Source organism: Catharus ustulatus, chromosome 13 (assembly GCF_009819885.2).
Source record: "Catharus ustulatus isolate bCatUst1 chromosome 13, bCatUst1.pri.v2, whole genome shotgun sequence".
Taxonomy (NCBI): domain Eukaryota; kingdom Metazoa; phylum Chordata; class Aves; order Passeriformes; family Turdidae; genus Catharus; species Catharus ustulatus.
The window spans coordinates 12,186,013-12,210,825 of record NC_046233.1 but is presented as its reverse complement, the minus strand read 5'-3'; the positions used below and the strand labels follow the sequence as shown (position 1 = coordinate 12,210,825).

General features: G+C 44.2%; 1 long non-coding RNA gene across 1 annotated transcript; it reads right to left on the bottom strand.

The window, feature by feature from the left end:
- Positions 1 to 12,118: 12,118 nt before the first annotated feature.
- LOC117002622 lies at positions 12,119 to 24,458 on the bottom strand. The gene is made up of 4 exons (XR_004419322.1): positions 24,321 to 24,458; positions 23,634 to 23,683; positions 13,402 to 13,761; positions 12,119 to 12,291 (listed from the first exon to the last, which is right to left on the bottom strand). It is a non-coding gene; the product is annotated as an uncharacterized LOC117002622 (long non-coding RNA).
- Between the last annotated feature and the right edge of the window lie 355 nt (positions 24,459 to 24,813).

Here is a 24,813-nt window from a genome sequence, read left to right as displayed (position 1 = left end):
ACATTGCACAAAACTATGAGGAAAAAAAAACCTCCTTACATGACAAAATCAGCTTTTCAAATAAAAATGTTTTTTGAACAAAAAGTTTTGAGTTATATTTTCTTCCTTTTCAAGAAAAAAAACTAAATTAAATTGTTTTCTCAGTACCAATTCTGGTTTTTAATCAATAATTGATTTAGTACTAAAAAGTGCTTTGCCTTCTTCTGAAGCAGTGGAAAAGAAAACATCCCTTCAAACTTTTAGGACAAATGCAGTTATTTCCCCCCCATCCCTGGCCAGCAGTTTTTAGTACAATGCATTTTTTAAATGCAGGGTGGGGGGAGAAGCATCAGCATACATCAGCAATGTGTATTTTCAGTAACACTGCTTTATAGATCACCTTGGAAGCCTCAAATTGCTGCTCAGGGCAGCTCAGATGGCAGAGCACCAACAGCAGAGGTGCCACTCCGTACAGACAGGCTGGATCATATATCGATCAAATTGGTCTAAGTGGTCAGATTGAAACACTTGCAGTGCAAGACAGGGCAGGGAGGAAAAAAAGCTTCTCATAGCCCCCAGTATTTAAGAAAGGGCAAACGATCTTGCAGAGAAGATGAGGCAGAGTGTGGGCAGGGCTCTCTCACTCAAACTCTGGGCTCTTGCACTGTTTACTCAGTGAGCTCCTGCTTAGCGCTGCTTTAAGGTGGAATTAACCAGGAGTTTTTCCACCCTGAAAGGTACTTTTAGTACAGCAGGGTTTGCATAAACCCATGCTTTGGAAAATGGCAACAGCTGTCTGTTTTTAAGGGTAAAACTTGGGCAGCTGGATGAGTTTGATGAGCAGGGTGCCAGGGAGGTGTTGGGATTTCATGGCTGATCCCAGTCAAGTGCACACACTACCTCTGTATCTCACTTTCTGCAGCAGTGAAACCAGAGCATTTCTCAAGACCGTTAGAAGGGTAAATTCACAAATATTTGAAATTTGCATTGAGATCTCTGAGGGACAGGACTGTGGCGTGCCAAACCACGGCAGCACTGTGCATGCTGGCGGCATGGTGAATGTTAGCCAATTAACTGCAGATTGTTATGTTTAGAGGAATGAAAATAAACTCCTGGATTCTGACTTGGTACAGCCAGGAGGGTCTGCTGTGTCAATATCATCCCCAGGTCCATTAGTGTAGGGTCTCTGTGGTGCAGAAAAGCCGAGCTCCACACCAACAACCATTCAACAATTGGTCATGGGCAAAAACTGTCCCCACCAGAGGCTGTCTGGGGACAGCTGGGAGCATTTACCTTTTATCTGACCAGATTCTGAAGCTCTCGTTTCTTCTCCCCTCCAGTGTTTCCCTTCAACATTCCCTTCAGTATTTTGGGAGAGATGAACACAGTAAACAGCACATCTGATCAAGAATTCTGTCACCCCTAAGAATTTGCTTTCCAGCCTGCCTGGCCACAGTGGGAGCAGTGGTCAGTTCCCGAAGGACTGGATATCTCTGACTCGGGGAGTAGGAATCAGAGCCATGCAGATAAGGCTGTCATCAGAGATAACAGCAGTCAACAACCCTCAGCGTCATTATCTCAGCAAAGGGAAAAAGCAGGCAGCCCCCCTTAATATACAAAGTGCGGTGGTTATATATGTTTCCTTTACAATGATAGATGGAAAGGGATAAAGGGAGAAATCTAACAGAAAGCCTTCAAAGCCAGCCTGCTTCACATCCTCACTCTTCCAAACTGGAGCATGTTTCCATAAAAGCAGTAAACAGCCTCCTCCCAGCCCGCACCCACGCTCGCCCAGCAAAGTGGCTCCAGCAAAACAATTTCACCGACATGGATCTGAGCGAGGGCTGCTCTCCCCTCCTTGGGTTAGCGAATTTCTTAAGAAGGAATAATGAAGCAGTGATTGTCAAACACGCCTTACTGGAAGGCAAACAAATTGGCTGGATCAGGCCTTTTTAATTCGAAAAAATAAATAGAATAAACCTGAATTTATTTGCAATGGTTTGATTGCTGTCCGAAGCCATTACACTGTTAAGCTCCTTTTCACCTTATAATCCATCTCCAGGAGCATAACACACTCCAGCATGTCACTGTGCTGTGTGAGCTGCCCCAGGATTTACCAGCTGCATCCTCCCCATGGCACACACAGACATGTGCAGTACAGGACCCAGCACTTCCCTGCCTCAGCTGGCTGCTTCCATCACCATCACCAAAACCCCAACACCAGCATGACATGCTGCAACTGCCCCTTTCAAACATGCAGGCCAGTTTGCAAAGCCCCAGACAAGCTGATCCTCAAAGAAACACCTTAATCAGAGCCAAAGAGGAAGCAAGGCAAATTAATAAGCAAAGATGTGAGGAAAAGGAAAAGTGGCAAAATCCTGAATAAAATGTCTGGGTCTGATTTCTTTATGTGCGTTTCTGAAGTGAGAAGAAGCACACAGAAGGGCATTTAATTAAATCAAAGGGTAAAGTAAGGGGTTGCCATGCAGCTTGCTATTATGTTACAGTTCACTAAAATGAAAACTTATTTTTAAACCTCTGGTATTAATTTGAGATTATTCAGATACTTAATTAAAAGTGCAGCATGTGTTAAATATTATTTCAACAAAGATTATCATCAAAACCCTATGTAATAAGATCCTTCAATGCTTAGAGCGATATTTTATGCAAATTTTCTATGCCACCAAATGAAGGTCTCTTCAATTTTTTCCCCCCCTTCTTCATTTGCTGCAGCAAAATGTTCCAGGCAGACGAAAAGAAAAAAAAAAAAAAGGTTTTGAGAATAACAAGGATACTACAGATAATGCAGTGCAACAAATAGCAGCTCGGTGGTAGTCACGTTTCTGTGCTCAGCTCCCTTCCTGATACCACTCGGCAATAAAGGACGAGATCAAACAGGCTCCCATTAGAGCTGAAGGGCTGAATTTTGCTCCCACTGAGGTTACAGATGGTGTAAGCCAGGAGAAAATTTGCCCTGGCAAAACCCTGTCAGAGTAAGAAAGGCAGGAATTTGCTCTTCATGCATCAGGAATGAACCAACAGTTCATACCTGGAACATATAAGATAACAAGGTTTCCAGGGCAAAGAATGCGTTTTCCTGTGTGGGATTTCTCCTGTGGCCCTTACTCCTGCGAATGAAGTCAGTGAAGTTGATGGGAACTAATCCTCTAAGACCAAGGTTCACTGCTAAGTTTTCAGTGTCGTTTGCAGTTTGATTTTTTTTTAGCGAAAAACAGATTAAATACTTGCTCTAAGTGACACTATCCTGCCTGAAAACCAGCAAATGAAACCTTTAAGAAAATAATCAAATACTTACATGGACTTCCCTCTTATATAATGGCTGCGTCAGTCCTGCCACAAGCAAACTTCATTTATTGATTAGGGCCAGCATTGCACTGATTCCCTAACAAACCCAGGACTATTCCCGAGCAAAGACCTCATTGTTTAAAGCGAACGTAACAGTTGCGGGGAATTGCACACGCTGGTTTGAACATATAAAACACTGATAATACTCCACAATGCAGAACAACTTCAAAAACAGTTTGTTCTTGCTATTCAGCATGCACTCTGATTTTCTAAAGATTAGGAAGGACTTCAATTTATTAGAGGCTGCTGTCAAAATATAGGAAAAACGACTAGTTTCAGTTTGGGGAATAGTTTGAATCATCATCAAAAAACAGAACAAAAGTCTTCCCAAGAATCAAAAATCAAAAATAACATTTTCAGTGTATTATATCCTACACCTCCAGCACCACACACACACAGAGCCTCTCTCATAGATTCTTCACTTTCACGACTATCACGCAGTTTGAAAGCCCTCACTGAAACGACAAACTGTGTATTCTGCTGAAATCACAGCCCTAAAAATCTAGGTATGGGAAACGCTGAAGCTATGTTATAGCGACTGTTAGCCAGCCTCGGATTGTGGCTGGAGGTAAACTGCACCAGCAACACAAGTAAGAGATAATATGGAAGAATAATTTAAAAATATCCAAGTCAACAAATCAGAGCAGCAGAATGCCAGCCGCGGCTTCAGACTGAGAGCCAGGAGGGAGATTCCTCTGCGCTGGATAAGGATTATCAGTGTGGCTGTCCTCAGAACAAACTGCGGGAAAGGTGCAATAAAGTGCATTTAAGGCGAGGAGAAAATTGTGGAGCCGAGGAGCAGTGCTCGTTTGTAACCATTTGCTCAGTCCTTCCTGCGGCTCGCTCGGTGCCTCGGCAGCAGCAGCGGCTTTGGCTGCAAACTCTCGCGGGCACGCAGCTCGCCCTTGTACTTGCCAGAAAAGTTCAGAACTGGCCACTGGTGCTGCCAACATCAGAGTGACAAATCCTCATAGGATGTGAAAGGATTTTGGTTTAGTTTGGTTTTTAAAGGATCTTGTTAACAGGCAAAGAGAGAGTTAGAAAAAGTAATAATCACGGGATTTTAATACTGAGTGTGCGTGTGCTGAAAACAGCAAAGTTAGAAGTGATGAAATAAGAGTTAAAAGATGTTCCATCATGAAATCTACCCACAGCTATATCTTGAAACAAAGATCTGAGCATACCACGATATATCATCTTGGGTTTCGTACGGACCCACACGCAAACAAAAAACTGCTTTAACAGGAACTTACACATCCTATGTACGTGTTAACTCAGATTTTCTTCGGGGTGTATTTTTGCACAAGCAATGCAATATTATTTCTAGGTATTTAGGCGGTTACATTTTTTGTTTTCTTTTTAATATGTCCTAGGTTTTGGGTTTTTTTTTTTCATTATGGGGGAAGTTATCAAGGACCAGAGACCCTCCTCACTGCACACTGCAATTATACATGCAAAAAAAAGAGAAAAAGTGGAAAACAACAACAAAAAAAAGCCAACAAAAAACCAAAAAACAACAACAAAAAATAAAACAAAAAAACCCCAAACCAGCCGCTCCTGGCAGGGGTTTTGTCGGGGGAGCGGGCCGGTGTGTCCGTGCGGGGCAGCGGGCGCGGTGCGGGCTCGGCGCGGCACGGGCGGAGCGCGGCCCCAGCGCGGGCGGCTGCTGCCCCCTATGGGCGGCGCCGCGCACTGCCCGGCACGGCTCGGCACGGCACGGCACAGCACGGCTAGGAGAGCCCGCCGAGCCGCCGCTGCGTGCCCCCGCTTGGGCCCGGCCGGCCGGACAAAGCCAGGCTGTGCTCTTTGGCATGAGCAGCTCTGCTCAGGGCATCGCTCTCCCAGCGCCGCTCCCCCAACTTTCACTATCGGAGCTGTTAAACTCAACTCCGGGCTTTATCGCGGGCTCTCTGTGCTTTAGCTCACTGCTTTATGGTTCGACACAATGCGGGAAAGGAAGAGGGAGCACAGGATTCCCACAAGAGCAGCTAGGTATTAAAAAATTTGTTTTCCCTTTTTTTTTTTTTTAATGAATGGGACTTTTCACCTCCAAAGTGGTGGGGGAAAAAAAAAAGAGCATATCAATGTGCAAATATTGACCTGCGAAGCCGCACGCTTTGGTGCTGTCGTTTCTCAGATGGGCTGAAAGCAGCACCCTTACCCAGTCCCTTACACAGTGAGTCCATGCCAACGCTCACCTTCAAGGAGCACAAATGTTCCTGTCAATCCTGTCCTCACTTCCACTGGTTTTGAAAATCTGGAGAAAAGCCACAAAATTAAGTTAAACCTGCAAGAGTTTAGAATCAGATTTCCAAATATAGTCATTTTAAAGAGTGAACTTGCTCCTCCTAATAATGCATAAAATGTTGGTGTCAGTCCTGTTTCCATTTAAGCCCTTATAAATATGCATATACAAATTGTGTATAATATGATGTCTGAGTAGGAAGAGAATCATGTATGTGTGCGTATCCAGACTGTATTAAAGATAATAAATATGTGTGTTCTCTCTGGCCAAATTGCATATTGGAGTAAACACTGAAGCATACAAGAAAGTATATATTTTTTTTCCAGGCACTTAAAGTAGCTAGTGAGACCAGGCAGTGAAAACTCAGAAAAATTTAAGTTCATAATTTAAAGCAACTAAGATTAGATCAATCTTTTCAAAAAGTAAGTCAGACATCAGGCCCCAGATGTCAACATATCCCGTCTCTCAGGTAAAAATAAAACCATACTACAGGTTTGTACTAATCTGAATGTGTGTGGGTGCTTCTCTGATGGGGGCACAAAACTGCCTCAGTCCCAGAACACAGGCAGTGCAGGATGAGCTGTGAGGCCAGTCAGAGCTGAGCACCCATCTTCTACCCAATGCTGTATTTCATATAAACCAAACCAAATATATTCCTTTCCTTAAGGTCTTTCAGCCTTACCTGCACCAATCTGTTAGTTCATAACCACTGCAAGGGTAAAGGCTGCTCTTAATTCCTGTGTCTGGTGAGGTAGAGAACAGAGTTGGTTTTAAAAAGCAAGTCATGGTGAGAGCATGCAGTGCGATGAGAACTGAACAGGGCCAGTAACACTTTGTGATATGCTTTGCAAATTTTATCCCCTCTTTTCATTCTATTGCAATTAGAAACAAATTAGCTGCAGAGGAAGCAGGTAGTGATGTGCAGCAGGCCTAGGTGGCATGGTGAAATTTATTATGAAGTCACACAAGTCAAGATTTCTGTCACATGGAGGTCAGTGTGCAGTGCACAGCCACTCCGTGAGCATGTTCTGTGGATCATGGTTTTATCTTCCTAAACAAATGTGTCTCTGCAGTAACCGAATGTTTGCTTGTATGGAGCTCATTACAGCTGGGTCATACTTGAAATCCCAGAGTTTATGGTGTGTACAGGGGAAATTATTTTTCATATGATCTCTGGTCCTGCTTCTCTGCAGCCATTTAGAGCCACCCACATAGCCCACATCCCGCTGCCGGCCAAGCTGCCTAACACCGACCAGTCGGTGTTTTTAAACTCCCCATGTCCATAAGCAGCTTCCCATTGACCAAAATGATGGTTATTAGTCTTCATCAAACTTAAAAGGATACCAACACATCTAAAATACATTTGTAATTTTTTTTTGTCTGAAACAAAGCAAGGAAGAGCCACAACTCTGTTCAGAAAAAAAATCTGCACAGTGTGACACCAGGTACCTGAACCTGCTCTCCAAAACCTTGTGTTCCTACCATGTTATTAATTGCATTGAAAACTCCTTCAGTTATTTGAAGCCCTCAGTTATCCAAAATTCTCCCCTTCTCCACCATTATGTTCAGATAATTGAGGCTGTGTGGAGCACACTTGCAGCCAGTTAGAAGAGCGAGCATTATCTTTCAGCTGATACAACTATCAATAGCAAGTGTACAGCATATACTACAAAGGCTTTATTGTGCATATGTAGAGAGATAGAGATGAGATACGGTTCCGGGAGGCAGTTTGTCTAGTGGTTACAGTACAGAGTTGGGTGTCATGAGACCAAAGTTTTAATTACTACCTCTGCTACCGACTCTGTTACTCAGATAAACCACTTGCTGTCTCTGCATGCCAGCATCTCACCCTGCAAAAAAAGGGCACTGTGAGAATTACCCACCTTTGTCAAGCACTTTGATACCCTTAGATAAACAGCTTTTTATGTATAACTGCTGAGTATTACTGCCCATTTAATTGCATTTCTAAAACTCTTTGGAAAGAAAGGACTGGAAAAAAAAGCTGAAAACATTTGAGAAGCATAACTTGAGTTGTCAGAGACTGGCACAAAGTTCAGCAGAGCTCTGCTGGCTTCAATCAAGGCAGACCTGGCCCTTGAAACAGTATGCTGAATGTGACGTGACCAGTGTGAACAGGCTGTACCTGTGCTAGGTACAAACCACCAAATGCAGATTCGTATGCATTGCTGCAAAAATCTTTGTCTTACCACAAACTAATACCAGTACTTGCTATTTGAACAAGAATAATTCAGCATTCATTAAAGCAATAATCTTTGTGTTCAGTGTGCTCTGAACAAAGTAATTTTGTTTGAAGAGTCCCAAAACTTTCCGCACAGAAGGATCGGCACCAGCGTGTGTCCTCCCCTCGAGCGGAGCCAAGCGATGCGCAGCACATTACACCAGGAAAGGTGCCAGGCTCAAAGAACACATCTTAAACCATGCTGCCATTAATGCTTCCAGCACACAAAATGCACAGAGATAATAGAAAACAAAGGTCTTTGGATAGTGATAAACCTCTGATTGCAGGTGAGGGACTGCACAAGCTCTGTGTACAAAGCTGTAACTGCACGTACAGTACACCCGGATACGGTGCAGACATGTTTGTAATCACCATCCACCAAACTCCTTAAGAACAGGCAGAACACGACCCTGTGAGGTAAGGAGAAGGCACCTGCCGCTCTGCTATCTTTCTGCTTTGTCTTATAAGCATCTGAAATTCTGTTTTAAAGCTTTTCCATGTGGCGATTTCTATAAATCGCCCTTATCGGCTGGAGTGCTGAGGTGAGGGGAAAAAATCCTGCGCTCACTTAAAGCCTTTTATTTCTCTTGTGACATGGACATCTTGGAGAGCAGATTAGCCAAAGGAGAGAAAAAAAAAAAGCAAACAGAATACCGTGACCTAATCCTTCCTCTCAGAAAAAGAAAGGGGAAAGAAAGCCTCTTGTGATCTCCAAGGAGTAACTTGCCTTGTAAACTAGTCTCCTGTTTGAAACGGAAACAAGAATGTGAATCCTGATACAGAGAGGCTACCAAAGGCAGGGAACAGCTTAACAGACCAGAGATTTTCCCTTTCAGTGCAACGCAGGGTATTACACTGGTCCTGCCTACATTAGAAATACAGGCAGTGAAAACTTAACAGGTTTCAAGATCCTTTGGCCACAAAGACATCCAAATGCGGTTATTTTTATACACTAGGCAGGAGCATAATCTGTGTCCAACTTTATAAACTGTGGGCTTCTAGTTTATTAAAAGGATTCTATTACTGGCTCCCCTCTCTTCAGTTATTGCATCCAACCCCCGTGACATGCAGTTACAGCCCTCTCAAGCCTGCCCCTCTATAAAACCAGGAATGCTGCCCCTGCCCCCTAGTCCCCTTAGGGAATGGGGGCAATCAGCATTACAGTAACTAAATATTTGAATAAGACATCCATTTTTACTGGTAAACATTATTTGGAATAAAGTTTGTACTTCCTCAAGTGCTTAGATAAAAGGGCACCAAGGCAGGCACACTGGCTTGCCATTGTCATTTTTTATCAGGTGAGAAAGCTGAGATCTGGGTTAAGCTCATGGTAAAATTGAGAAGAACTCCTCAAAACTTCCCAGGCCTCTTTGCAGCACCAAAGTGGACAATTGGCCCACTAAGCCTAGTCTTTTTTCCAGCTTCAGCCAGTCAGATCATTCCTAACAGCCAATTCTTGAGACAACTTTAATTTCCCCTCCTGCATGCACATGCCCATGACTAGGCTACTTACACCCTCCGTTTTTCATTGTCCAGAAATACTCGGAGTGGTGAGGTTTTTTGCAGCTTCTTTGAACATCTCACTCCATTCTCAAGAAGCACTGTGAATATGCTCTGAGCACTGTGGGGGCATCACTTCTGTTCCCTCCAAGCAGAGGATCTGAGCATCACTGGCTCTGACACACAAACACAACTGGCATGAAAAGCTTCCAGGAATACTCACGTGTTTTTGCGCTTGTTTTACTCTGCAGGAGCACAAACAGCAGTGAAAACCTGAATGGAGAGGAACATATGCAAACAGAACTTCATCCTGGCAACAGCTAATTCGTCTTTTAAATTCCAGGTATTATCTTCAGACTTCTTTTTTGGCATCCTTCCCCAGTTCCTATGCAAGTATCCAATGTCCACGGCTTCCTAAAACATGGTGGCAGATGCCATTCTGATAGGAAACCAGAAATTCCTTCCTGATCCAGCAGATTACGTCATGCCTCTGAAATGCAAGATCAAATCCAATCCAGCTACCTGTCCATCTCCAGAGTGCCTATCAATTAGCATTAGACACTAATTTGATTAAATCGGTATGTGGAAATTTTATTTGATTCCACCTAACGAGTGTAATTCCCCTTGTGTGTTCTCTGTAACCCACTAATTTTCCAATGGAATGGGAAACACAGGTTGGGATTTGGAGGCTGGTTCTTCTACTTGTTAACATGTGAGCTTAAAACCGCAGTAAAAAATAAATCCATGCAACTTGGTAGAATGAGGCTTGCCAGTTTTAGAGAAAATGGCTTTCTACAGAATAACCCAGATGGGGGAAAAAAGTATACTTTTAACTCTGAAACCTGAAGTGTTCTTTGAGGGAAAACGAATACATTTTAGCCTTAAAGGGATCACAGACTGCAATTATATAATTCTTGTCAACTGATGTTAAAGATAGGCTGGAAAGAATGTATGCTGAGGCCCTGCAATAAAACGAGCTCCTTTACTCCTTTCAAATGTTTGCAAGCCTTGGAGGTTATCCAAAGGTCGAATACAGGAAAAGTCTTGGTGAACAGAAAACATAATCATGAGCTTTTTTAATACGGGCTCTTTTTGTAATAAAATAAAATTATGGTAAGGGAAGGGAGGGCGGGCTCTGTCTCCTCAGATCTAAGGCCAGGGGGGCTGAGTTTTAATCAGAGGCTGCTGTTCTCCCCTCCTCTCTCCTCCCCAGCCTGTCACTGCTCAGAGAGAGAAGCCAGCAGAGGTGCACAGGCACTGGGTGCACTGCACAGGGGCAAAGGCACAAACCTGCACTGAAAGCCCTTGGCTTTGCTGCAATGCAAGGACATATTTCCTGAGAGGGAATGGATCTTCATGGCCAGCCAGCTTGCACAGGGGAGAACACATCCTCCTCAACACCCTCCTCACCTGGGGTCTGTTGGAGAACAGCTCTACAATGCTGGAACTCATGTGCTGTTCCTTCTGGGGTGCACCAGAGCAAATGGCACGTTCCCACAGAAACACCCTGGGAGCTGGAAGTCAGGTATATGGAGAATATCACATCCAGCTGCAACTGCTCAGGAGTTTAAAGATGGGTTCTCAGTACACTCAGGGATTTTGGGATGGAATCTCGGGCTGCAGTCTTTACTCTTCCCAAAAGTGATATGGCTTTAGTTGTGACCACCTGCAGTCAGGGAGCTGCTTTCTGTTTTACTTGGAGTGCCTGGAGACACTGTCTGGTTACCCCACCTGGGTAATGCCTACAAGTCACACACAAACACTTGCATCAGCCAGCATTTGGTTCAGAAATTTTCTATCCAAGTACAGATTTGACCCATCCCCTCAAACACAAACCTGGAGCAGCAAATGATGAAGTATCTGGAAGGAATTAATGAAGTGGGCATTTGCTGAAGGCATCAGGCACTTCTGAGTTGTGATCATCATCCATCAGAAAACCTGTGAGACACCCACCAAGAGGGGGTTTGTTCTAACCCCACACTCTGTAACACTTTATCACTATTTACCTCTGGTGACTGCTCCATCATCCAAGTGTTGTTACAAACCTTTCCTCCCTGTACCTCACAGGCTGAGAAAATCTTTCAACAAAAAATAATTTTTGCACTTAAAAATTAGAAATCTGTTTTAATGATCCTCTGTACTGCCTGGGGAATGTCATTTGTGCTGACAAGTCCAACACTTTTTTGAAGTCATATTTGCCTGTTTCTTGAATTTCTTCTGGACTTCCTCTGGCATCACATCATTATCAATCTGGATGGAGACACCTTTCCCATTCCATGATTCATATGAATAAATACAATTAGGGAAAAAAAGAAAAAAGACCATACCTACCATTCCCATCAAGGCAAGAAACCCACCTGAGAGCTGGAGAGAGCTGGAGCAATGTGGATTGACTGCACCTGCTCTGTTAGGTTTTGAAACTATTTCACATTAGCAGTGCTCCCATGGACCATCTCTCAGCCTACAGACATGAAAACTTGACTGCATAGTTAATGGAAATTTAAGCCTTGGGGGTGTCCTGTTCAGGGCCAGGAGGTGACTTTGATGATCTTAGTGGGTCACTTGCAACTCAGGATAGTCTAAGATTCTATGAAAGTATTTATTTTTTATGTCATTCCATGCCTGTAGTATGTTTTCTGTCATGAACAGCACATTTTGCTCTCCCTCATCTTTGAGGAATAGCTGCAAAGCTGCCTTTCACAAAACCAGGAGACAGACCCTCAACACTATTGCATGCAGAATATGCCATATATTTATTTTTAATAGTATAGTGAGTCACAAAAGAGGTGTGGTTGGCAGCCCTACTGCATTCCAGGAGTGCTGGTACAAGCCCCCAATTAGGAGGTATGACCCAGAACATCACCTCTCCATTTCATTTCACCTCTCCCTCTTTCATCCAATCCTCTTCCTGCTGAGTGGTGTTCCTTGGCTTTATCCACATGTTCTTCCTCTTCCCTTTGAGCTGAAAAGTCAAGAGAAGAAATACATGAGCACTGGAAAAGCCACCATAAAGCAAACTGCTGATTTTAAAAATAAAGGTATCTTTTCACAGGCTGATTTAGAGAATTGTTTTGGCATGTAACTAAATGCAGCTGATCCGTAAGATGCAAAAATGCACTAAAACTCAGACACCAAAACTCAAACAGACATTGAGAAGCCTTTCTGAGGGGTAAGTTAAGATATCCTATAGAAATTCCATGCTCAGGACAGCTCTTGGGCCCAAGAAACAGTGATAGCAGTAAGCTGAGCCTGCACAGCAAAATGAAATCAGAGCCCAGGAGATGAGATCCAGATTTTCCTGAGAGCAGAAGGTGGATGCTCGGTGGTACTGCAGGCAGGCAGCTCTTCAAACGAGCTCCACACATGGGAACAAACATGTCCAAAGGCCTCACACCCAACGGGAAGCTGCTGGGTGCCGAACACAGCTGAAAATCTGGCGCTCAGAGTGGGCACTGAGCCCTGGCAAATCCAACTCCCATCCCTGCTGAAAATCTGTCACCACATCGTCAATGTTAAAAGACAGGTTTTTCAAATGGGAAAAGTGCATTTATCACCCTCAGCAAACTCACGAACAACACAAGGCATAATTGCCCAAATGTCATATAAAAATTCTCGGCTGAGCAAACACCACGCGTGGACCTTTTTTGATCCCCAAATATGAATGCTTTAGAGCAGGATGAGCATGTGGCCAGGGGGGCTGGAATGGAGAATGCTTTGTAACCTTAACTATACCAGGCGTGATAAAGTGCCCGCTATCATGAAAAAAAGCTCATCTAAAAGACAGAGGGAAACCAGATGGGAAAAGAACACAAACTCTGCAGCAATTTCTGGGATTTTTTTTTTTTACATTGTTTTCAGTTTTTCCTAAATAAAAATCTCTTCCCATTGCTCGATGCTAAGTGGAAATATGGTCTGATGTACCTGAGGCATTCTGAGGGCAAGGCTGAAAGGTCAGGGTTAGCTCTGCTCTGGAGCTGCAGCCTCCCATGCCATTGGGATCTGTGAGCTCAGCCCAGGGGACCAGGTACTGCCAACCCCTCCACCCCATCACTGGGGCTGCAGGAGTGCCTACCTCAGCTATTGCTGACTGCAACACCTTGGCTACTTCTGATACTGCAATTCTTTCTGCTGCCCTGGCAAATGCTTCAGCAACTCTTTCTGCTGCTGGGTTTTCTGATGCTCCCACCACAATCGCCGCTGTTCCTTCAGGAGTGACCACCTTCCCCCCCAGACCTGTTCCCACCAGGCTTTCTCCCTCTGGCATTGCAGCTGCTTTTTCTGCTCCTTCCACCTCGGCTTGTGAAGCTGTCACATCCTTCCCTGCTCTCTCTGGTGCTGTGGCAGCCAGCAGCTCCATGTGCCCTGCCAGGTCACCAGCAGCCAGGGCAGCAGGAGGAGCCTTTCTTCCACAGTCCTGGAGCTGGCCTGGAACCTGTTGGGAAAAACAGAGAGTGTGGAGTAGCAGCACAACTGTAAAGAAATGTGTTTTCTGCTGTCACTACAAGTGGAGCAGTGACAGGTCCTGGAGGCAGCAAAGACTGCTTTCCCACAGCCTGCCTCGTCCAGGGCAAGAGACCAGGACTCACAGCACCTGTGCAGGAGCACAGCTTTGACTGTCATTTCCCAGCCCCATTTCTCCTGTGGGTAGCAGCCACTTTTGCAGTCTTGAACTGAGGCCAAGCTCACACTGTATTCCAAAACATCTCAATGCTTCATACCAAGTGGTTTGTGTAGCAAAAAGGAGATAAAAGGAAGTCTAACTCTTTCCTGAGATACATTTTTGCTTAATATTCCAGGAAAAAACCCCAACATTCTCTACAGAGAAAGCAGCGTAAAATCCATGGGACATGCAAGTCAAAGTGTTTTTTCAAATTATCATATTCTCCTATGAAAAGAATCCGAGGGTCATGCCCACAGGTTGGGAATAGCAGGCTTGGGTCAGACAGACATCTTGTGTCTTGTCCCAGAGTTTCTGCTAATGCATCTCACTTCTGAGCTGCACCACCTCCCTGCTGCAGCCTGTGCTCCCCATACACACCTTGGCTATTGGGCTTCAGCATCTCTGCAGTCTCACTAAGTTCTCAACTGGCATGTTTGTCCCAATGCCATGGGAGAGTTGGGTGAAATTTTGACAATCCAGTTATCTTTTCTGGTAAATACACAAGGGACACTAGTAGAAGAGATCCATAACTATCTAATATGCATATATTAATCAACTTTTGTATTAGAAAGATCCTCTACCAAATGTAGCTGCTATCAGGTCAAAATATAGCTTCCAGTGAAGTAAAAAAGTAATTCCCATAACAAACTGTGAGAGGTGTTGTACTGCAGATGCTGCTACTCCTCCCTAGTGATACCTACTCTAGTCTAGAGGTCAGGACAAGTCTCAGAGGTGATGCTGGATGGACTAAATTGTATGAATGCAGAGTACAAATCTGGGAGTCAGAAAGAGTCATTGAATGTGCTCACACCCACTGACTTGGGCAGAAAAAAACCAAACCACCATTTGATTAATTCCTGCATGTTTTGTCCCATCTCTCTCACAGAGACCAACACAGGCACTGGATTAACACACGAGAAACTTTTTGGCTTTGACTAAATAGCAATACAAAATGATTCCTGCAGCATGGATGCATCCTCACGCTGGCTGCAACCCTGCCAGCACACCACCAGGGTTTGGCACAGCTCACAGCCCCCTGCACACCTCCATGGGCAGTCCCAAGAAAAGGACAAGTAACACTTGACAGATGTGCTGAGAAACTGAGATCAGTGGGGGACCTGATGCAAGCACACGGAGGGTACTGGCCCTTCCCAGCTCACACATGCTCCATAAACCACTGGCAGCAACTTGGGCAGGCCTGATGAAATAGTGATGACACCACTGTTCAATGCTGCTTAGCATCAGTAATTAAAAAAAGAGGAGGAAAAAATAAGGTGGAGAGCTCTGAAAGGACGGGTGAAATACACAAGAAGTGCTAGGGTTGAAAAAAAGACAATAGTAGAGAAAGAAGATAAAAGGAGAGCAGAGAAGGTAGAGGGGAAAAACTGGAGAAAAGAGAAATGGGATACAGATTGTCACTGCTGAGAGTTGTCCCCAGCTGCACTTAGAGAGAGGACAGGGGCCAAAAGCCACCTGAAGTGTCCTGTCACACACACCTACATCCTTGTGGACACAAGTCAGTCACTTGCTCACTGAACAGGTTACCTGCATATCTGCTTCATTAAATAGTAACCCTGTAGGTCTGCTGACAAGAACATACTTCTCTCTCCTCTGGTAATTAGCCCTGAAGGCTGGTCATGCTCACTGGCCATGAAACGCTGCAACAAGCAGCCTTTTCATGCCTCGAGCTTACCTTTGTCCCTGTCTGTTCCCGTCAGGCTGGTGAAGGCAGGCACGATGCCCACCTGACACTGGTGCTCCCTGGCTGCATTCATGCTCTCACCCCGCCCAGAGGTGCCTGTGTCTCTCAACAGGGCAGATATGAGCTCGCTGGGACAGCTGTGACTGCAGAAACTGGGAACTTTCAGCCTTTTCCTTCTGCTTGGAAAAAACCCAAGGACAGACTCAGCAGCAGCAATTTGCTGCCAGTCAGCTTGAGACAGCTGCAATTCGATATGCTGGGAAGAGGAAGGGTCTTACAAGGCTCCAGAGATACAGGAGAGGAAGCACAGGGTTCAGTGTGGGCAGAACTGGGGGCTCAGCCCTGCTGCAGAGGCTGGACACACTGTTTGCTCAGCAAACCTGAAACTGGGGCTGAGCAGCTTTCTCTCAGTTTTGCCACCAAGGGCAGGACTTTGCTGGCACAGTCTGGCCCCAGTCAGTGACATAGTCATAAGAGCAGTAGGAGACCCAAACCTATTATAACAAACATAAAATGCCTCCTAAGGTTCCTGCAATATGGGTTGAGTTAAGCTAAAGCTGACATGAACTCAGTGTAAGAGATTAAAATGGTTTTGGGTTTTTTTGGTTTTTGTTTTTCTAAATTACTTTTCTTGTCAAAAAACAAAGGAGGTAGGTTACTAACACTTACCCCTTTCAAATCCATTAGGAGCCTGAAAAGAAGCATGCATAGCCCAAAGCTTTAGCTTTATGATCACATTTCCCCTCCAAAATATTTTGGAGATAAATTCCAGGCGCTTCAGCCTGGAGAACTTCACTGGAGAACAGTGCAAAGATTAAAACCAAACATATTGCCAGTAATTCCTGGCAGCCTGTTCCAGCAGTGAGACCATGAGCTGGGAACAAACTTTCACCTGTGCTCTGACTCAAGACCTTGAGTAAGGCCCACCTGCCCCTCTGGCCTGCAATACTGAGCAGGGACAATGACTGAGAATTAGTAAAGGTTATTCCTTATTTTATGGTGTCTGAGGTCTGGTCACTTCAAGCCTGATTTTTCAAGCAGCTTGCTGCCTGCCTGCATGGTTTTTGCATATGTACATATTAACATTTTGACCCATTTGCATGGGGGCCAATTTCACCTCCTAACCTCCAGTTTAACCTCAAAAATTGCCTCTAAGCCACCAGAACATTACCCTGCTGCTCCCCCAGGAGAGCAGGCTGCAGGATTTTGGCTCAAGCCACCACTCAGCTGCACCATGCTGTCCAAGTCCACCACCCTCTGCCCAGCTCACTCCAATGCCAGACCTGCATCAGCCCCAACCTGACCTCCTTTTCCCAAGCACTTCCACACCTGGCTCAAGGCTGCTCTGTAGGTAAACTCCCTTGTGCTACACAACCCCTGTTCCTTCCACCAGAGACCACTTCAAGGTCTGTTTTCTGCCCTGCAACAATTCTGTTCATGCAGGGACACAGTTTGCAAAGTCCCTTTTTAAAAATCTCTCCCACCATTTGGCATTTGTCTAATCTGCCCCCAGCCCATTTGTTTATGTCTGACTAATGTTCATTGCTTCAAAATGAGTTTGGAGCTAATGCTGTGTCTACCAATTAAATGTTTGATGGAATGACATCAAAATCGAAACAGACAGAAAAAAGTATTTTCCTTTGATATGCTGACCACATTGTACAAAACTCACTATTACAAGACTCAGGTTGCTTAGAATTTTGCCAGACTTTTCTCTTTTGAATTAGCTTTTGATGCTGGTTGTCTGCCCTGCTGGAATTCATGGTGAAAATTTCAGCTAATGCAGTTCATCCACTACAGGAAAGATTTTTACCTCAGTTAAAAAAAGAGAAAAACAACAAACAACTGATATCTCTTGCAAGCTTCTGGTTAAACAGTCTCAGTGCTATCATTTGGAGCTCTGCTTTGAATTTTGGCAGGAAGGTCACAATGGTGCCAGGGAATAATTTTTTTTACAGGAAAAGTAATGCACCTTTGGCCAAGCTATGAGCCCCTGAAAAATCAGTTTGCATATGCTCTGTAGTGATTTGTTATAGGCAGCAAAAATATTTTTCAAAGTCCTGATTTCACAATCTAAATATTCTTTTTGTGCAGTTTTGGTTTTCTTTAATGTAATCTATAAAAATAGCCAGTGACCTTTAGTGACATCTAAACAGGCTCCCAGTTTCCTTCCATGGTTTGAAGCCTTAAACAATAGCCCCAAAGAAATGACTCAATGCCACACACACATGTACTTGGTGCCTGGGAAATTGCTGGTTGCTGCTCAGCAAGAACAAGGAGACTCACACAGCTCCAGTGCATGGCAGGTTCAGGGAATTTGGGGAACTCAGGGCATCAAAGGCTGAGATGCAGGAAGCCAAAATCCCCCCAGCCACCACTCTGCACTCCAAGCAGTGTGAGGATGCCCACGAGTTTTGAGTGAAAGATAATGAGGGTAAAAAACCTTTGGGGATTCCATGGGACTCTGTGGCTCCACTCACTGAGCTGCTGGCACAACACTTTCCATGTGCTGAGCTCCCAGCTTCCTAGCACAGACTACTGGAAGTCTTTCAGTGTGGCAGAGTGGAGGATTTGTGCTCCCAAATCAGTATATTCCTATATTAGGGCAGGAGCATCAAATTACCCTCGTTCTTAAAGGAGGAGGAAATTTCAGAATCCTATTAGGCAAAATTCACCTGACACCAGCTTTTAACATGTGTGTGCATAACCTCAGACAGAAAGAAACCTTTGACAGTTCAGCTGGTGGAACTATTGCCTTTAGACCACAAGCAATGTGTGTGAAACCCGAGAGAGGAAGTCTGCAGGTTTCTGAATAAATCAGGATTCTGGAAGTGGGGTCAGCCTTCTGGCTGACAGTCACAATATGGCAACCACCAGTGTCCAAGGACAGTGGCATTTTGCAATGAATTACATCATTGCTCTGAAACCTCTGTGTCCTAAGGACTTCTTTTCTATATACCTGCCAAAGCTGCTATTTACCCAACATAGCCAGAGCATTGGGTCATTAAACAATACTGATGGCAATGCCCAGAGAATTCCAAGCACCTATTGTACTATCACTGAATTCCTCCTTTGATCACCATGGTCAGAAATATCTGATTTTTATCACTCTTTAATAGCTCCCAATCAACTTTAAGAAGTTACCACAATGCTCATGGTGGAACCTTTGTCAGACCAGGCTAATAATTGACAAACCCAGAACAGCAGATCTCACCAGCTCCCTATTGTCAGTCATATATGACTTTCTCCATGGGCTTGAAATCCCTGGGACAGGATCTGAGCTTCCATGTTGAAGATTACTCTGCCTGTGTCAGAGCAAAAAGAGCTGTAAATGTAGAAGCCTTTTTTCCAGCTTCCTGCAAAAACCCACAGAGATTAATAGGGAAGAAAATTTGAAGCGGGTTTGAGCAATCTCAGAAGGACACACACTCCTAAGCATGAAATAGGAATTTGGTTTGTGTTGTTGCTGGACCACTCAAGAGAAACACATCTTTCCCATACCCAAGGCACAGCAAGATTCTTCCTTGTACAATTCTTCCACCCTTCCCCTGTGTACCAGACCATAATTACAAATAATCTGGCAACGCTTCCCAGTCACTGTTATGACCCAGAGATAGCTCTCACCACCTTCCCCTGTCTGAGATGGTCTAATTCACACGTGTCTGACCCCAAGCAGTGCCCATTCAGCATATGCTTAGCTGACAGCTTCTGATTCAGATTTGGAGTGCCTCAAATTTGCCTGAGCTCTCCAACCATGCTGCTCCATCTAATAAAAGACACTATCTCTAACTACAAGCCTTGTTCCACAGTAATCAGGGAAACGTATCTTGTCTGATTCCAAAATTTGTCAGTTAAAAGGAAATTAAAACCCAGTGCTCTGATGAATGCTTCTGAAAACAAAATAGTCAAAAGAAAGGAATCTGAAATCAAGTTTATAAATGATAGAAGTTAATATGATTTTACAAATCCCTGTTTTCTGTATGCTGCTAATGTTGCTCTTGACAGGCTTATCCTTGAAACCTAGGAAACCCTGAAGAATCAGAAACTCTGATTCTGGAAGTGAGTTTAGGACCAAGACTTCTCTTGGTGAAGGAGAAATAAATGTTGTTTCAGTGAAAACAGAAAGGCTTATCCTTGATTCTGGATTTATTCTGTAAAATCAATGAAGGTTATAACCCAGTTCCAACATATTTAATGAATCAAAATAAGCAGATGACAAATTTGCAACAGACATTTGAAGAGGGAGCATTTTTGGTAATAAGTTATGTAATTACATGCTTAATGCTCTAGTCTGTAGGTAGTCAAAACATGGCAGTAATACATATAACAAAATATTTAATCCAGCCCCATAATGTACAGTTGAAACCCCATCTTCAGACAAGAATTTCTCTCTTTATTACCTGCCTGGGGATGTACAACCTGGAAATTCCTGGACTGCCACTGAAGCACCAGGCATTACCTAGAGGCAATACAGTGGATTCAAGAGACAGTCGTGCAGTGCATTGGCCAATTTGGGTGACCTGCTAAGGAGTTAAACAAAAATGGGAATTTACAAGACTTGCAGGTTCCTGAAGAGCAAGAAAAAAAGGGAAAAATCACATATGTCTAAATGAAACTTTTAGAGTAGGCATGTTGGTATAAGCTACTGGGGAAGATGAAATAAAAAGTGTAGATTGCATTCACCTCACCCAAGAAGCAGCTGCATATTCTGGTGGAAGTGTTGGTTTCTTGTCCCTAACATGTGCATACATTCATGTCCCTCAGTTGCAGATCACAACTGTTAGTCCAGTTACTTGATTTGTATAGTTATGAAGTCATAAGGATTCTCACTCTGGTGTATTTTGGGAATTCTACAGACTTTCAGTGCTCCTACTCAAGTCAGCCACACAGCCAGATGATTAAGCTCAAGTCAGTTAAAAGAAAATCTTTATTTGATATTTAAACAAAACCATTGAGCTCTAAACCACTGAAGTGTTATTTAATGACCACTATGGCAGTGTGACAGCCAGATGCAAGCTGCTCTGTGCTGTCCAAACTCAGCTTCCCAGGGGTGATGCTCTGCATGACACAAACCCTCCTAGCAACGAGTCTGACAGCACAGAGTAGCTCCACCACACTGGAGTCCCTGACCCAGCACCCAGGCAGGGAGAACATCCATCTCCTCCGGCTCTGGGTGGGACAGAGGGGCCAAACTCCCATCACAGCAGCCTTGTGTTTCATTATCCACTAAACTGCTGGCATCTCTCTGTCTGCATGGCTCACAGAGCTGCTCCTCTGTCTCCTCCTACTGAAGCCACTGGGCATCTTGAAAGGAGCAAATGGGAAAAGGCCTTGGACTCTGCTTGTGCTGTATGGCAACACAGTCCATACAGGGCATGCATATAGAATCATTGAACCTTTTCCCCAAAGCAGCTTTCTCAGGCTTTTTATCTTCTCAGGCTTAGAAACCAATGTCTCTTTACCAGTTAGCCAATAAAAGGACTTAGGGTTACTAAAGAATAAATACCCATTCTCTCAGGGAAGCCTTTATAGAATATATGGATGTACCAAGGTTTTCATTAGGTGAGCTCTAATTACTGAAAACCTCACAGATGCAAGTGGCCAGACCGTGCTCAGACTCTCACAGGGACACCTGAAAAGTCTCCTCTAATCACCACACTGCATCAGAGAAGCAGAGTTGGAAAAATTCTCAAAGGAAGCTCTTATCCAAACCTACTGTCTACTGAGAAATTCTGATTTTAAGGAAAAGGACCTGTCTCCCATCATGAAAATTTCCTCAAGCATCTGAGCTGAGCCAAGTGCAAATGAAACCTTGAACCTATGCCCAGAATGATCATCAAGAACTGAAACTTTTGAATTAGGACAATATAAAATATGCCAATAAAAATTTCTTTACTGCAAGTCCTGTTCTGATGTATAAATCTTGCCTCACGTCCCTCCCAGCCCAGCTAAAACTGGGCTGTGCAAAAACCCCAGGGCGACCCCACTCACAGTATCTCTGACACAAGCCAGGGAGCAGTTGAAATTACAAAAGACAGTTCTCAGATCAAAGAAACCCACCTCAATTTGCATGAACTTTTAGATAAACACACACAAAAAAGTTAAAAGTTCACTGAGGGACTGACTCCTTCCTGCAATCACCCTCACACAAATCCTGTATTTGCCATTTGTCTTGATGGGTGGTAAGGTCTTAGGGCAGGCACCACGACTTCCTCTGCATTAGTAAAATACCAACACCATCAACCTCTGGCTCTAAATAGAGCCTGTGAGCCCTGCCACAGTATAAATAAAATTTGTAACCTATCCAAACCCCAACACGACTTCATGAGGGCCCTCCCCTCCTCTATCCATGTTGCTCTAAGTTACTGAGGTCAAATTTAGTGAGGTTGGACATGTGAACTTGACTCATGCATGGTATGTCCAAATGATCAGAGACTGGCAAATCAGACACATGATCAGGTCATATCAGAGCAAAACTGAAACATTTATAATACAATTCATCTCCCTCTTGTTCCTCCTTTGTTTTAATCACCAGATGTTTTCCATTCAACTACCTGCTACCCTCTCTGAGATTAAAATTAGGCACACAGTACTCCCAAAGACATGATCACAGCGCAGAAAGGTTATAGGAGAAATACATTTTTGCCTTGGCATCGTACAACTGGTAAGAGATATGAAAAGAACTAAAAATCCTGTGATGACAAGCTAGCTTTGGGCACCCTAAGAGCTCAGGAATCTCACTTTTTCCCTTGCAGCTTCACAAAGACTCAACCCTAGATTATCCTCAGGGTTATTGTGAGGTGACTGTGAAGCTTTCTCATCAGGCTGCCAGTGGGGGGGACAAAAAAAAAAAAAGCTTTCTGAATCGGGCCCTTATCATTTATACCACATTACAATCCCAAATGAAAAATTACTTGCTCCAGATTTGATAGAATAAAGCATCTTGAGATGTCACAGAAGTACCCAATTTTTAATAAAGACATTAAACATAAGCTTCAAAAAAAGGGAATAATTACTTTGCTTTTGCTTTGAGTTCTAATGTTAAAAGTGTCAATTTATAAAACTAGGTAAACAACCACAATTCCTAAGCAGACTGCAGCTAATTAGACCCCCTTTGATCTTTTATTTTGCCTAGAAGCTTATTTTACAACTTTACACAAAACTCAAGGTTTTGACACACTAGTGGACTGGGGAGGGAGGAGACCACAGAAAAGAAAAGTTTTCTCTGCTGCTTGCTGAGGTGGGAGGCTGAGTGAAGCACACTGTTCATGAGTGAAGCACAGCATTAACAGCAAACCTGGAAAACTTCCTAGCCATAAAAACAGTTGCCTCTTATTTAACCTGTCTTGATGGAGACATGATGCAGAACAAAAAATTAAAAACTAAATCAAAGCACAAACCGAGCTGTTACAAATGCTCCATGCACTGTTTGTGTGTGTGTGTGAGTAACTGGTTTAGATGAAGGATCCCAGTGCAAAGGCCAAAGAGCACAACTCCAGAGCACTGGGACATGCTGCCTTTACCTGCTACTGCAGATAAACCGGGCACTGGCATGGCAGTATTCCCCAGAAGGGCAGACAGAGGAAGGAGCTGCATTCCCTGAGCAGCAATGACCTGCACTGCAGAGGAGGGGTCCAGCAGGGTCTGCTGGCAGCAGGACAGGCAGTGCTGGCCAGAGCAGCAGAGCCCATCCCCTGCTGTGCTGCACCAAAACGAATCTTTGAGAAGGCTGATTCCATCTTGGGGCAGCAGAAAGCACTAAACAATATCTCCATGTCCCTTCCAGCCCTCCTTCCCAGGAAGAACTGACATTAAAACAACCATGAGGGCTGGTGACACAGAAGTCACTAGGACTTGGGCACTTGTCACTTCTGTGACCTCATCACATCCCCCTCCTTTCTGCAACAGGAGAGACAGACATCCCTGTCTCCCAGGAACTCACCACAGCAGCAAAGTCAGGAGTGTGAAGGGCAAAAAGCTCCTTGTCCTGTCCTGAAATTAGAGAGCATCATTAGATTTGAAGGACTGAGGTTTGGGCTCATGCACACAAACATCTTTCCCCCTCCCCACACTGCCTGGGCATACCAGTGGGTTCTCTGCAATCTTTCCCTGAGGATGAAAGTCTCACAGCATCCACCTATATTGCAGCAGCCTTCCCACCCCTCTGGGGTGAGAGACAGCCCTTAAAGCAGGAAACTGGGCATGGAGAGGGAAGAGGAGCAGAGGGAAGGGAGAGAGGGAGTGAGCTGCAGCATAGCTGTGTCTGCAGTGACATGCTCCTGTCTGCAAGCAGATCCCACCAAACAAGTACCTGGATAAATCTGAATGGAGTCCAGTGCAAACCTCAGTCTGGTGTTAGTAACAGACCTCCAATGTTTCCCTGTCACTACTTAACTAGTTGTCTTCAGTCTTGAGGTGGGAAAATCTGACCTTTCCTGATAGTTGAATTTACTCAGATTCTTTGTTCAAGCAGGAATAAACATGCTGATGGCAGCTCTCAGCCCCCTCTGTTACAGCCTCCCCACACCCAGAGGATTCAGACACAGCCCTTGGCTGTGCTCTGATTCTCCCACCCTAGGCTCACAACCACTAAGAATGCTTAAAACATTGCTAATTTCTGTTTTCTCACCCAGTTCCAAGGTTGTCCTGGCTTGCAACTTCACTTCATTTTCTCCTCACTGTCCTGCAGGTGCATCAGCTGAATGATGGTTCAGCAGAGGAAGGGGAGAAGGAAGTGATCAGAGGTGGTACCTGCACAGCAGCAGAGCTATTTCACCCTCATGCTGCACATTGCAGTGTTAATGATTTCAAAGAAAACCATTTGCAAAGCTAAAAGCTTAATGTAGGAACAAAAATCAATACTGTGCTCACTGAAGTCCCCTGCTACTGGAGACTCTAAAGCATCATTCAGGTAGACAGCACTGGGCATTCCCTCCTTAACAACTGCCTGCAGACTATTAGAGACAGGACAGAGCTTTAATTTATTCTCTTTGTCATTCTAATATAGATCTTCCCTTTTTAAATGGTGTTTGTGCTTTATACTGCAATCTGGGTTCAGAAATAGAACAAGTCCTAAAAGCTGGGATCAATACATCCCACATTTCCTTTCAGGAGGGAGGCAG